The sequence below is a fragment of the Pezoporus wallicus genome, unplaced genomic scaffold (genome assembly GCF_028554395.1).
Source record: "Pezoporus wallicus isolate ANWC-B61680 ecotype Strahan unplaced genomic scaffold, APGP_CSIRO_Pwel_v1 contig_4131, whole genome shotgun sequence".
Lineage (NCBI taxonomy): Eukaryota > Metazoa > Chordata > Aves > Psittaciformes > Psittacidae > Pezoporus > Pezoporus wallicus.
This window is the reverse complement of record NW_026641950.1, coordinates 3921070-3935196: the sequence shown is the minus strand read 5'-3', so window position 1 is coordinate 3935196 and position 14127 is coordinate 3921070. Positions and strand designations below refer to the sequence as shown.

The 14127-nt window shown below is 39.2% G+C and overlaps 1 protein-coding gene across 4 annotated transcripts in view; it reads right to left on the bottom strand.

Annotated features, from left to right (window-relative positions):
- Positions 1 to 14127, bottom strand: part of SULF1 (sulfatase 1) — a 122840-nt gene that overhangs the window by 96292 nt on the left and 12421 nt on the right. For 2 of the 4 annotated variants that reach the window (XM_057426177.1, XM_057426174.1), the window contains exons 2-3: positions 2958 to 3028; positions 678 to 775 (exon numbers count right to left, since the gene is read on the bottom strand). The exons of 1 other annotated variant lie outside the window; for it this stretch is intronic. The gene's annotated coding sequence lies outside the window, so the exon portion shown is untranslated. The remainder of the gene's footprint in view (positions 1 to 677; positions 776 to 2957; positions 3029 to 14127) is intronic. One more of the 4 variants, XM_057426175.1, reaches the window with a different exon arrangement.

Sequence of the window (14127 nt, the reverse complement as noted above, 5' to 3'; positions counted from 1 at the left end):
AGACATATGATTTGATACACAGCCTAGTGCCATAATTCCCACATCACAAGGTCACCACACAACTTGCTGTGACCTCCTAATCCTACCTAAAAGCCAGCCAGGCCTTGAAAGCACGTAACTACTGCAGATCTTTTGGAATTGCTTTGGCAGTCACATAAGACAGCTTGCATAATGCTTTTCTTTACCATGACCAGCTGCATACAGTGAGATTAGCTTCAAGTTTTCATAATCGTCATGTTCACATAAACAAGGGAAAATTCCAAACCATTACTTTTTGTTTCATGTATATATTTCCCTGCAGTAAAAGCACACTTTTATCTTGACATAACTCAAGCCCATAAAGTATTCTTTTTCATAAACTCAAGAACGGCATACATTTTGTTCACAGGATATTATTCAACAACCACAAAACATACAATTTCTGGATGTCTTAAAAAATAGAAAGTTAATAGTAGCAAACTTTAGATTGAAAAGCTATCTGTGTAATCATTTACTGGCTCACTAAAATGTTAAGGGTCCTTGGGTTAGTCTTGAGCCTTTAAAGTTTGGCAGGATAGAACCTCCAGAAGATTTACTGCAGTTTAATTATTGACCTGACATAATACTCAGGCTATGTAGCACATGCTGATGGCTTGTTTGGTTTAATTAATTACTGAATAAGCATTATATTTTTGTACCTTTGAAGATTTCCTGTGGTTAATGTGCCTTGGTTAATTCTCATAGCATTGGACAGAAGTCTGTATGTGTTGCTCAGTGAATTTATTATAGGCAAAACCTGCAAAAAGGGGAAAACACATTAATAGTAATAGCTCCTAGGAGTCATATGTTTTAGCTGTAACACAAGCTCTGTTCATACTAGATTTAAAATTTGTTTGCAAAACTGAACCTATTCATTCCTATTTACTTTGCTAAATCACCCTTCAGACCAAGTTTATCCATGTCTAACTACTTTCCTTAAAATAGTAAGATGCACCAGTTAAAATGATCGAAACATTAGAGAGCATACATTAATTTTTTAAGATCCAGACTTCCTTGTGTTTTGTTCGTTATTAAAGCACCAAGCAATGTGTACCTGATTTTTCAGTTCCTTAATACACTGAAAACTTATGTTCTTATAAGCTGAGAAAACTTACGGCAGGTATACTTCTACATGAGAAAAAATTAAATTAATTGTATTGTGAAAGAACTTCACAGAAATGATAAGCTATATTTTATTTAGCTGTCAAAATCAAGTGGAAGTGATTTCCTTTTGTTTTCCTTGTGAGAAAGCGCTACCAAATTTAACACATGTGTGTATTTTCAAGTTAAGCGTTATCTTACTGTTTGGCAAACAATGGATGGCTCAAATAGCTACATGTCCATCATTAAATTCTGTCACTTGTCAGGATATTTTCTGAGACTACCTGTAATATTTTAATAGAATTTTCAGGTTTGGAGATCCTTGTCTTGGTTTTCATAATGTTCATTAATTTATTCATTCTTTTCTAAAATGAGGTAATATTGAAATCATTCATAAATTAGCATGATTTTGACTTTAGGTAACTGAAAGGTAACTACCAGTATCTACTATATTGATCTAAATTCTTCGCTTATCTTCCTTTGACAAGAAGAGATTCAGATCTACTTTCTCCTTTTCTGACCAGAGCTACTATTAAGATGCAAAATCTCACAGGTGATTCCGGTCAGGGGAAACTTTCACTGACAGAAAAGAGCTGTTTCATGTATTTTCATGAACACAGGAAATGTTCTGTTGACATGGGCTGTAACTTCACATTCCCTTAGCCTTGACTAGTCACAAGCTTCTGACAAAGGAGATATCACCACCTCCCACCTGGCTGTGCTTGTTTCCAATATATGTTAGCGCACACGCTCCTGGGGTTGAGGGAGACCAGGTGAAAAAACTAATATGACCAAGTATTCATCCTGCCAGCCACAAACATACCAGCATGACAGCAAGCAGGTTAGTTTTCTGATGTGTCAGCTCTGTCATCTGGCTCCCTGTCTTGTCACACTACTGCCAGTGCTGTCACAAGGAAGGAGCAGAAATTGGGGCCATCACCCCAGCAGTCAGCACATACATCATGAAACCCTTGCCTTGGACAAGGCCTTCCTCCCTAAACCAGCCTGTCAGTCAAAAAAGCCTCTTTCTGGGTTTTAGTTTCCTCTGTTGTGAAGTCTCTGTCAGTCTGTCTGCTTCCCTTCCTCAGGATCACTCTCCATCTGGTGCACCACCCTTCTGCGAAGGGCCCGCCAAAGCCTGGCTGCCTCATGCTTACGCACTCTTGAATAGCTCTGGGGCTGGACTTTGTTTTTGGACCAAGCATGCTTTACTGTTTCTTACAGCTGTTTTACAAGGGAAGTGGCAGGGAAGTCTATCTGTCTTCAGGATAATGAATACGGTTAGATTCTTCATTTGAGAACTTATGAAAGATCAAACCTGGCTTTATTAGGAAAACTCTGGTGACTTGCACAGACACCAGTAATGGGAATGCTGAACACATATGGGGAGCATTATTTCATGCACAGCTGGGTACCTGGGACAAAAGAAAAAGAAATACTAGGAAAAATTGGGGCATTTATAGCTTTCAGGCAATGGAATGGCAGGAAAAGAAAAGAATCCTCCCTCCCCCTTCAACAAACCCAAAATGTAAATCAAGGAACCTGAAACACATACACCCCTAGTGTGCTGGTACAAAATCAAATGTCATCTTTTGCTTATCCAATGCAGAACAGGTCAATATAGTGGCACAGACAGTACATGGCAGTGTACTCATTGCATCAGTTAATCAGAAAGGACAGTGAATTTTAAATCACTGTCTTTTAGGTAGTCAAGACTGTGAAGGTCTGAATAAGTTTAAATAAAAAAATGCCAGTATTTGTGAACTTAACCAAAAACCTCACAGTTGTTATTATGTTGTAAATAAGTACTTGCAATATTACGGTCTTCTGAGTCTTACCTGTTTCTTACACAAGAAAGAAATACTGTCTTTATTTTCCCACTCTTCCTCAGTTCAGTCTTTTTTTCTCCCTGTAATAATTGAACCAATAGAAAGTTACAACAGTTTCTAAGGAATAAATTCAATGATACTTTTAAAGAAAACAAAACCCCCCAAAACCAACAAAACAACAAATCACTTGCATTCATCTATACACTATTTCTAGGAATATATCCCAGCACAAGAAGAAAGATATTTCAGAGAATAGTGGTTTTTTGAGCTGTCCCATAAGCCTCACTGGGACCATTGCCTCTAATTTCAGCACAGAAGGGTTACAGCAAAGTACATTGTCACTGCAATTTTCTTCATTTATCAACAATTCTCTTCCTTCTTTTATTCTTCTGTGGAGGTTATATTGATAGTGTACAATATCTAGAGAGGGAAGTAGCTCTATAAAGCTGCTTCTGCAGGTGCAAAGCAGAAATCCAGCAAGACTTATTTAGATTCTGGCCAGTAAGTTCAGTTAAGCCTGCTTCCTAATAAATCAAAAAGCCAAACCAATGTGCTGTTAGGTTTTCAAGCTGGTAGTGGTTTTAAAAACCAGTAGGTCTTCTGGGACTTCACCTTGAAAATTTAAGCCCAAAATCTAGATTTAAGACTCTTAAGGTAAAAAAAAAAATTGCACAGACATGAAATAATTAGAGACATGAAAAATGTTATTATTGTATTATCTAATATGTGGTGTTTGCTCTCTTTCTTTGGTCTCTCCAGCTTTTAATAATGTATTTTTTTTGTTGATTGGTTTCCAACTTCTTAGCAGTGCTGTAATAGCTAGGATAATCAGACTGAAGGGTTTCTTTGTCATTCTCACTAGCTACTGTTGAACCTTTTGCTTATCATTAGCATCACATAAAGTTATGGGCAATTAATGAAAATTTGCCTTTCTCTCTGGATACCCTCACCACTCTTGGGCATGTGTATTGCTTGGGACAAGAGCCTAGGAATTAAAAAAAGCACTCTCATAGTCAATCACACTCAACACAACTTATCTGTCCCGATGGCCACATAAACCCTCCTTTGACCACATGAAAGAAGCCAGCAATGCCCTGCTGACCTTCTGAGTGCAATAACTCCTAGGTGAACAGTGCTAGGGATGGGTGAGTGCACCAAGGCCCCTTCCCACGGGAGCTGGCTGAATGCACAGTAGTGTTACAGCAATTTCCCTCCCTCAGCAAAATCTGTGATGAATAGAAAGGCCATGAAGCCACAGCTGACATTTTTTCCACTTACTGTATTAGCTAGACCAAGGCTCAAGCACATGATGCAATGAAAGATTAGCTATCAGCTACAGCACGAGAGGATGTGAAGGAGGGATAGGTATGCGAACACTAGAAGATAATTAATCATATTATTCCCTCCATTTTGAAGTAAATAAATGAAGTCTTGCTGGTTTATTACAGTTACGTGTTATAGTTACATGGAAGGGTAGGCTGTGATACACAGGCCAGATTTTTATCCTCAGTAACGAGTGCAAATCCCACTGAAAGGATGACTGCATGTAAGTAACAAAGGATGAATTTTGGCCCTTAAATTACTATAAAAAGTAGTGTTTTTCTCCTATTATTGTTGTTGTTATGGGAAACAAATTGGTCAAAGAGCTTTTGGAAGGAAAGTATTTTCTAATGGCCAAGAATGTAAGAGTGAAGAAAATAAAGGAAACAAATTATTGAGATGAAAATAAGATAATGAAGAAAACAGTTGTCAGAACAGCAAATTAAGCAGAGGGAAGACACCTAAAAACCAATCCTCACATCATTCCGGTTCACAGTCAACAAGCTGACTGCATGTGAGCTATCCCCCCCTTTTTTAGGATACTTCCTTTCGTTGTGAGAGCCATGATTTTTTAAATCTTTTTTTTTTTCTTGCTCACCACTGCATTTAAGATGCTAGTTTCAAGTACATGTGATAAGACAAAATCAAGAATCACCTAATAGCACCAGCTAGAGTTAAACATTAGCTTTTGAAGCCTCTATCTACACATATAAAAGAGTAAAAACATTAGATGATGAATCAGAGTGATGATGAAATAAGCCATTAGATGATATACAGAAGAATGAATCCAAGGAATCATTCTATTTACTTTACTGAGCATTGAACTAGTCCATACAGAGCAGAAAAATACACATAGAGATGGCATCTATCATTGTCAAAATGCCCAGATCCCTGTTTTTCGCCTTCATGAGTATATGAAAATACAATGCTTTCCAGTAAGTGCACAAACAAGTTCATTACGACTTTATATTTTTGGCTGGATGGCTGCATGCAAAGAGCTGTGGTCAACAGCTCAATGTCCAAATGGAGACCAGTTAACCAGTGGTGTCCCTTAGGGGCTGGTGTTGGGACTGATCCTGTTCAACACCTTTGTCAGTGACATGGACAGTGGGATTGAGTGCGCCCTCAGCAAGTTTGCCGATGACACCAAGCTGCGTGGCTCGGTTGATACGCTGGAGGGAAGGGATTCCATCCAGAGGGACCTTGACACGCTTGAGAGGTGGGCCCCTGAGAACCTCATGAAGTTCAACAAGGCCAAGTTCAAGGTCCTATACCTGGGTAGGAGCAATCCCAGGCACAGCCACAGCTTGGGCACAGAAGAGATTCAGAGCAGCCCTGCTGAGAAGGAATTGGGGGCGTTGGTTGATGAGAAACTGAACATGAGACAGAAGTGTGCACTCGCACAAAAGCCAACCATGAAAGCCAGAAAGCCAACCATGTCCTGGGCTGCATCAAAAGGAGCATGACCAGCAGGCTGAAGGAGGTGATCCTTCCCCTCCAATCTGCTCTCTTGAGACCTCACTTGGAATACTGTGTGCAGTTCTGGTGTCCTCAACATACAAAGGACATGGAACTGTTTGAACAAGTCCAGAGGAGGGCCACGAGGATGATCAGGGGACTGAAGCACCTCCCATATGAAGACAGGGTGAGAAAGTTGGGGCTGCTCAGCCTGGAGAAAAGAAGCTGCTTAGAGACCTCATAGCAGCCTTCCAATATCTGAAGGATGCTGGGAAGGGACTTTTCATCAGGGACTACAGCAACAGGACAAGGGGTAATGGGTTTAAACTTAAACAGAAGAAGTTCAGGTTAGATATAAGGAAGAAGTTCTTTACTGTGAGGGTAGTGAGGCACTGGAATGGGTTGTCCAAAGAAATGGTAAATGCTCAGTCCTTGGCAGTGTTCAAGGCCAGGTTGGACAGAGCCTTGGGTGACATGGTCTGGGGTGAGATGCCCTTGCCCATGGCAGAGGGGTTGGAACTAGATGATCTTAAGGTCCTTTCCAACCCTAGCTATTCTATGATCCTATAACATTAAGGAGGATGTTGTGCCATAAATTTACCCTATGGAAAAAAAAACATAACTTCCTTTAAATGTTGCTCTATTTAAAGAAGTGTTTTAATTTTTTTTCTTTATTTCATTTTTCTTCTTCAGGTTTCTGTGCACCGTTTACTGCCTAAATTCTGAATACAGCCTTAGTCAGGAACCTTGCCACAACATGTTTCTATCTTGTAATACAGATGGATACTTAACAGCATCCCACAATGAGGAAGGCTTACAGCATGCTGTAATGCAAGATTAGTATTTACTGCTCTGCCTTTGAACAGCAGGTGTTTAGATGCTGCTGGATGGTGTATCATTTGGGAATTTTGGGGAGTGTAGGTGTACATGTGACAGTGAGAGAAATCCTTCCTACATAACACAGATAACCAATAAAATAGGAGGGTTTAGGATGTGCAGAGCTTTTTTCCATACCTGGGACATACTAGTGACAGAGTTTTCCAAATCCTTCCAGAAGCAGTAATACATGACTGTTACCATGCCCTGGGGCTGCAATCATCTGATTTAAATTCACAAAAGAAACACAGTCACAAAGCCTCCAAGGAAGACCCGAGAGACTGTGGGGAGTGTTGCATGTGATTCACTCCATTTCTGAGTCAGTCCTGAATTTACATTCTCAATTTCATGGCAGAAGGGAGTTCTTTCAGAAAATAGGAAAATACTAGACCCACATTTTTCTACAGACTCAGCCAGAAACATGTCCATTACTTACTCAGACCAACACTGTATAAAGAATGTCCTTATGCAGCAGCTTCCCATTTCACTCAGAAACAACTTTATTCCAGGGGAGAACTCAGAAATGTGTGCATAAAGTGCTTTTGTGTTTCTGGGGTTTAAACATTATAAACACAAGTTACAAGTGCAAGATGATTGCAGTTGTAAGTCACTGAAAACAGAATTACCTGGAAAACACCTAGGTGAATAACTTCACAAATGCCAATAAATGGACAAGAGAATCCAGTTCCAATTATCCAATACTTTTTTGCTGGACCATTTACTCAGAATGATTGCAGACTAGTCTGAAGAACTGCAATTTATCTGAGTGTTTCATTCTCCTCTGACCTTGTATTTCTCATTGCTTTCAGTAGGCACTGTAAAAAGTATTTCTGAATAAGGAGATATCATAATATTTCTCAGAACTGAAGCTCCATTACTGACACATAAGGGAGCTCCAGCATACACAGAGCTCTCCTGCTGCCTGGCACTGTTATCATGCCATCATCTAGCCTTGCTCATAATAGATTCAGAAGTCAGAGCAGTAAAAGGCACCAAATGCCAGAAACTTGCAAACATTACTGACTTAACCACTCATTCAGCACTATTGCCATAACAATCAAAACATCTATTGTTTAAAAAAAGTAGATGAGCCTATGCAGATCAATACAACCTCTATTTCTGTTTGCAAACCAGTAATGTTTAAAAGTGATCTCATATGCTTCTACATATTCACAACTCAGCAGGATTATCTCAGTTTCTCAATTTCTAAAGGGCTTCTATTACTCACTGCTAAAGATTTCTTGCTAAGAGAACTTCCACTGTCAATATACTGGACATGCTAGGGGCAATTCTGCACCAATCACAAAATGACCCCTGCCCCCAATTTCTGGGTGAAACAGTGAAGAAGAAAACTTCTTGGTGTCAACTTTTTGAAGTGTGCAATATTGCTTTTAACAGTCATAAGAAAACCCCTTAAATTAAATAAAATTAAATTATACCAATATTTTTTTTTTCTGAGACAACAGATTCTGCTAATTTATTTTTTTGCCATGATTTTGGTGGATATGACTAAAACTTACCATAGTATTTAATTCTCCATTTGGAAAAATGTGTTAGCCCGACACAGGAGTCTGATTTGCTACACAGTAAAAATATGTTTGCTATAGGATTTAGGTCTGCTTCCAAGTGCTTAGGTAGCTATCTAGTCACAAAACTGGGCACAACTCTTACACTTCAAATGAACAAAGGGAAAATTTCTAAATTTAAAGAAGCCAAATTAAAAATTTGACCATTAAGTGAAGTAAAAAAATCATAAAGCCAAAGTAGTAGACAGTACAAATATAACAAACAATCTAAATTTATAAAAAAGATTCAGATCAGCTCTGACACAACGAGGCACTTGAACTTGCAATTTTTCCAACTTTTATTTAACCAAAAGGGTTACAGCATTGGTGGATAAGGGAAGGACAACTGATATCATCTATCTGGATTTCTGCAAAGCGTTTGACAATTCTTGTCTCTGAATTGGAAGATATCCTTGTGTCCTAATTGGACAGACATGGATTTGATGGATGTACCACTCAACAGAGAAGGAATTGGCTAGATGGTTGCACTCAAAGAGTTGCTGTCAATGGCTCAGTGTCCAAGTGGAGACCAGTGATGAGTGGGGTTCCTCAGGGGTCAGTGCTGGAATCAGTGCTGTTCAGCATCTTTGTCAGTGACATGCACAGTGGGATTGAGTACACCCTCAGCAAGTTTGCCGATGACACCAAGCTGTGTGGTTCAGTTGATATGCTGGAGGGAAGGGACTCCATCCAGAAGGACCTTGACATGCTTGAGAGGTGGGCCCCTGAGAACCTCATGAAGTTCAACAAGGCCAAGTTCAAGGTCCTGTGCGTAAGTCCACACAATCCCAAGAAGAAATACAGGCTGGGTGGAGAATAGATTCAAGAGCAGCCCAGAGGAGAAAGACTTGGGTATGCTGGTTGATGAAAAGCTCAATATAAGCTGGCAGTGTGTGCTTGCAAGCCCAGAAAGCCAATCGTATCCTGGGCTGCATCAAAAGGAGTGTGACCAGCAGGTTAAGGCAGGTGATCCTGCCCCTCTACTCTGCTCCCGTGAGACCTCACCTGCGGTACTGTGTCCAGCTATGGGACCCCCAACATAAGAAAGAGGTGGACCTTTGGAGGATGTCCGGAGTAGAGCCATGAAGATGATCAGGGGGATGGAGGGGGCCTATGGGGATACTGGGGAGGGACTCTTCATTAGAGACTGTAGTGATAGGACAAGGGGTAACGGATTAAAACTTAAACAGGGGAAGTTTAGGTTGGGTATAAGAAGGAAATTCTTTCCTGTTATGGTGGTGAGGCACTGGAATAGGTTGCCCAGGGAGGCTGTGAATGCTCCATCCCTGGCAGTGTTCAAGACCAGGTTGGACGAGGCCTTGGCTGATATGATTTAGCATAAGGTGTCCCTGCCCATGGCAGGGGGGTTGGAACTAGATGATCTTAAAGTCCTTTCCAACCCTAACTATTCTATGATTCTATGGAGCACCTCCCATATGAACACAGGCTGAGAGGGTTAGGCTTGTTGAGCCTGGAGAGGAGAAGGCTCCAGGGGGACCTTATAGCAGCTTTCCAGTACCTAAAGGTGGCCTATGAGAAATCTGGAGAGGGACTTTTTACAAGGGCATGTAGTGATAGGATCAGGGTCTGCCCTGAAGAAGGGTAGATTTCAGTTAGGTATAAGGAGGGAATTGTTTACTCTGAAGGTAGTGAGGTGCTGGCACAGGTTGCCCAGAGAAGTTGTGGATGCCCCATTCCTGGAATTGTTTAAAGTCGGGTCGGACAGGGCTTTGAGTAACATGGTCTAGTGAAAGGTATTCCTGCCAATGGTATGGAGGTTAGAACTAGATGATCCATAATGACTTTTTCAACACAAACCATTCTATGATCGTAGGATTAGTTTGATTTGGTAAATGTGCCAATGAATGCCAATTGAATGGAAGTATAGGCTTCAGGGATATTTCCATTATCATTATTCCAATGGAATTAATCACTGAGAAAAGTGGAAACAAATATGACTGATTTTGGAAAGACCAGAAAGGTGGCAGAATCTTCTTGTAAGAGACTGAACCTGAGAGGCACTTATTCCTCAAAACTAACTTCTATGCAAACTTTTATAACGTTTCAGGGCATGAGGTATTCCTATGTTTCTGCTACCAATTGTAGGAGAATAAAACATATAATTTGCATTTAAAAGAATATCTATCTTAGTTTAGGTATGTGGGAGACTTTGGCAGCCACAAAATACACTTAAAATGTTAACTGGTACTCAAAATACATGAAGGAGGAGGTGGAGCAAGAAATTTCTCTAGATGTGACTTGATTTGGGGTAATAAGCCCCCAGTTATGCGTGTGCTTTCTTAGTTGATATAATACAGCATCTCCCTTTGCCATACTGTTATGGCAGACTTTTTTTATACAACCAAATATAGCTTTTTTTTTTTTTTTTTTTTTAGCAAGAAACACAAACAACAGACAAGGTTGCTTCAGACAGAAAAATAACTCAGGGCTTTTGTAAAGCAAGCTTTTCCTATATTTCAGTACTTAAAATAACAAAGTCACTGTGACTTGAAACCTGATTCCTGATTACTCCTTGCCTTCTGAACATAGAGAACAATGTCTCTACAATCAATGAATCAAAAAGCAAGACAACCTTAATTTAAATATTTAAGGAGGAATTTAGAAAGTGAAAAATGGGAAGGAAAGGAAGGAGGGAAGGAAGGCTACTTGCTGGAAACTTTGTCTCTTTGATTTGGAGAATGCACATGATACTGAAAAAGACAGAAAGAAAAAGAATTATAAGTCATAAATCTTTTATGTTGCGTTGTTAATGTCAATGCTTTTAAGATTTTTTTTTGGTTGGTTTTTTTTTGGATTGTTTTCTTTTCTTTGGTTTGGTGGTGGTTTTTTTTTAGCAATATGGAACCATTCCACAAACACAACTGGGCTCTGCCTTCTGTTAAGGGTTGCAGCACCATTGAAGTTTGAACCCATTTAAGCAGTTCTGTTGAGCTTTCAATTCCCCCCTACCTTCTTTTTTTTTTTTCCATGTGATCAAATAGCAGCATGACTGTGACTGTAGATGATAATTCTCACACTACATGCTTCTCAGTGCCTTTGGGAAAACACACACACACAAACAGATTTGCTCATGTCTGATTCAAGATGTGAAATAAAAAAAAAAAGGCAAATCTATGAGAAATTTTTTTTTAAATTGGAAACACACTTAAAAACTCTCCTATGTTATTTGTTTTGTTTAGGCTAATTATGACTTCTGCTTTATGTTACCACAATAGACACTAAACATTTGCAATATATTTACTGAGGTTAAAGGAATTGTGGGATGAATTTGTATCTATTACACCATTATCCTTAAGCAACATGGCTTTAGTAATCAGTTGGAAGATATTTTTATCAGTCGAAAAGGTGACTTGTCAGTCTGCCCGTAGATATTTTGCAGCCTCAGTACATTACATAATACATAATGATAGTAAATTTTGTTCCTCAAGGAAAAATCCTCCTTCATTGAAATTTTGTCTTACCATACTGGCATAGCTGGATTAAAGATGGAGGCAAAAGAACTTGTGGATTGGCTGGGAGTTATAGTTTGCACTGCTCCTACATACTCATCGATATCCTCATAATAAACTGAAAAACAGGCAACTCCTGAAGTGAAATATGTCCAGCAAAGTGAAAAACAATGAAATATTCTAGTTATGTATGTAGGGATTTACTTCTGTTGTGTACAGGCACACACAGATCATTCACTTCCCTTATTAAAACATGATGGTAGAGCTAGTTCTTACAAAGTCAATTTTTTTTCCATGTCCTGCTCACAAAATCTAAATTAGATTAGAGTCAAGCTTCAGCTACATTAAGTCTCCTTTTCAAGAAGGTTTTTTTAAACATATACCTTTTGAGTTTCTTTAGCAATATGAAGGACCATGAAATCTCTCAGTTATAAAAGCAATTTTAGGTCTTAAAAACTTGGGCCTACACTCTTTCATTCAGATTTTGTATTGTACATTGTTCTTCTACATTCCTGAAATATAGAAGCTGGGTAATTGATATCAGCAGTCTTGCCTTAATATCACAGTATAAAGGATAACACGATATGAAAACACCAGTAAAACTCAAGATCCTCGTGCACAATTCTGGAAATTCATACTCTGTTAAATTAAGAAGTTAGTTCATCCACCTGTCCCATTTTCTATACCCCCATCTCTGGCCAAGGTAATTGATCCTCTAACATAGACATCAGAATGGGAGATCTGTCTTGATGGGAGAGCTTCCCATCAAGAGTACTTATTGTTTATAACCCGCATATTAACTACCATTGAAAATGGCTACTTCAATTTACATCAAGATGCAGAGTAGTTAAGGAGATGCTGTGGAGCACACTCAGCTTTATTTACAATCATCTCCCGATTAACAGTGCAACAGCTGGGAGGAGTGATTCTGAAATCTCTCCAAGGCATCAGAGATCATGAATCAGTGCAGAATAAAGATTTGTGGTTTATGTTTACAAATATGTAAAGGGTGAGTGTCAGGATGATGGAGCTAGGTTTTTTTCAGTGATGTCCAGTGACAGGACAAGGGGCAATGGGTGTAAACTGGAGCATAGGAGGTTCCATGAACATCAGGAAAAATTTCTTTACTGTGAGAGTGACAGATCACTGGAACAGGTTGCCCAGGGGGGTTGTGGAGTCTCCTACGTTGGAGATATTCAAGGCCCGCCTGGACAAGTTCCTGTGTGATGTACTCTAGGTTACCCTGCTCTTGCAGGAGGGTTGGACTAGATGATCTTTTGAGGTCCCTTCCAACCCTTAGGATTCTGTGATTCTGTGTTGAGGCTCCAAGCTGCAAGTGAGGATTCCAAGACTACATTTCAGACCTATTGCCCTGTTATGCAAAGATTAGACCTAAGTAGCTAGCAAGAAGGAAAGTTCTGCCTTCTCAGGGTCTGGGTGTCTTAACTTTCTATGCGCAGGAACAGACAACTCGTTTTCTTGAGGAGGTTCTTGGAGCTCCTCAACCATTACATGGTCAAAGCTCTTGGGTTGAAAGAGGACTACCAAAGAAATTAGAAATATCCTCCAGATTAAAGTGGTCACATATGTCTGTTCTATGGGAGTATATTTACCACACAGATGCAAAGCTGGTGTGGGTTCAATATTCCTTTTGTTTGAGAAATGCTGAACATGTTTCAGTACATTTATACAAGCAGGTCTGCACTGATTTAAAAAGTCATTGTAGACAAGCCATTAGTTTCAGAGATATTTACATGTTTGTGATGATGACAGCTATCACATATTGGTTACCTATGAGTAGTTACTCCTGATGGATGTGAAGAAGCATGGGTAAAATATGAATCAGGCCATGCTTGCTAGGAACTCAATTCAGTGAAAACATCAAAAATAGCAAGACAGTAACCAGATTTTATGAAATAAATGTTACTGAAGTTTAGGTTATTTTCAATGCTAACCCTTACAAACAAGTATCAGAAACAAGTTTTCCCCTTTACTGCAACCCTTGAAAAATCCATGAAAGTTCCTTTCTCTGTATTTCCTCAAAGTGAAACTCTGACAAAGATATCTCAGATGTGAACAGAGCTTAGGGAAATATGTATTCCACTCTCAGTATTCACAAACTAGCTGAATGGTACAGGTGGTCACATCACTTGCATAATGTATGAATTGGTAGTTGATGTCTCTTACATGCCGAACAACATTTTCACTAAAAAAAGCAATTTAGGTACTTTTTACCCCAAATTATGACAGGTGAAACTAAAATTATATTTCCTAGAATACTACCAGAATTTGGTATATGTAATGTACTCCAATTAAATGCTTGGCATTGAATGAATTGAATGTTCAGTGATGAGAGATGCAAAATTGTAAAGGTTGTTTTCAGGGCTCTAGACTGTAGGCTGCAGTCTGAAATTGATCTATTTATTTCAGGACTCACAAAGTTCCATTAAAGTCCTCTCAAACTTCTTATAAAAATTCATAAACGACATA